This window comes from Schistocerca cancellata, unplaced genomic scaffold (genome assembly GCF_023864275.1).
Source record: "Schistocerca cancellata isolate TAMUIC-IGC-003103 unplaced genomic scaffold, iqSchCanc2.1 HiC_scaffold_718, whole genome shotgun sequence".
Taxonomy (NCBI): domain Eukaryota; kingdom Metazoa; phylum Arthropoda; class Insecta; order Orthoptera; family Acrididae; genus Schistocerca; species Schistocerca cancellata.
Genome location: NW_026046729.1, coordinates 14,428,673 through 14,429,603, shown reverse-complemented (window position 1 = coordinate 14,429,603; position 931 = coordinate 14,428,673). Strand labels below are relative to the sequence as shown.

General features: G+C 48.0%; 1 pseudogene; it reads left to right on the top strand.

Moving 5' to 3' along the window:
* The first annotated feature begins 477 nt into the window (after window positions 1-477).
* Window positions 478-594, top strand: LOC126141551 (5S ribosomal RNA; annotated as a pseudogene).
* The last annotated feature ends 337 nt before the right edge of the window (window positions 595-931 follow it).

Sequence of the window (931 nt, the reverse complement as noted above, 5' to 3'; positions counted from 1 at the left end):
ACATGGTGTGTAGTTTTGATACAGCTTAATTCATATTTCATTGTGGATAATCACGTCCGTAACGGTTTGGTGTTTGAGTTTTTGTGTACCGATTGGTGGCTAGCAAGTCGTTTGGTCGGTCGGCCCGTGACTATCTCTTGGTTGGGTTGCCGACGGATCAAGTGTAGTTGGGCCCTCCACCTGTCTCACCTAAGTAAACGTCAATGTTTCGAGGGCAGGCCCTCCCCCGGAGGCGGCTGAGTGCAGTTGTCTGTACTGTCCTTTTCATGGGTGTTGAATTGTCTGTTGTTAATGTATTACAGCCAAAATGAAAAATATTTATTGTGTTTTATGTAAATCAATTGCGGGCCTTCAGCCGCTTAAAGCCTTATTCTCAAAATTTCTCCTTAAGTGAAAACATTGCGGCCCTCTGCTCTAAAAGATTATGGTAACATATTTTAAAATTTTGGAATTTAATTGTGGCCTTCAGCCGTTTGGGACAACGGCCTTGCCGCAGTGGATACACCGGTTCCCGTCAGATCACCGAAGTTAAGCGCTGTCGGGCGTGGCCGGCACTTGGATGGGTGACCATCCAGCCGCCATGCGCTGTTGCCATTTTTCGGGGTGCACTCAGCCTCGTGATGCCAATTGAGGAGCTACTCGACCGAATAGTAGCGGCTCCGGTCATAGAAAACCATCGTAACGACCGGGAGAGCGGTATGCTGACCACACGCCCCTCCTATCCGCATCCTCTACTGAGGATGACACGGCGGTCGGATGGTCCCGGTGAGCCACTTGTGGCCTGAAGACGGAGTGCTTCAGCCGTTTGTATTGCACCTTGTATATGTTTGTTCTGTCCATTTTTGCCTGCAGGCTTTCCGCCTAGCTGTGATTTATTTATTTTATTTGCAATTTTAACTGCATGTCGTCAGTCACTTGAAATTTAGCTTGT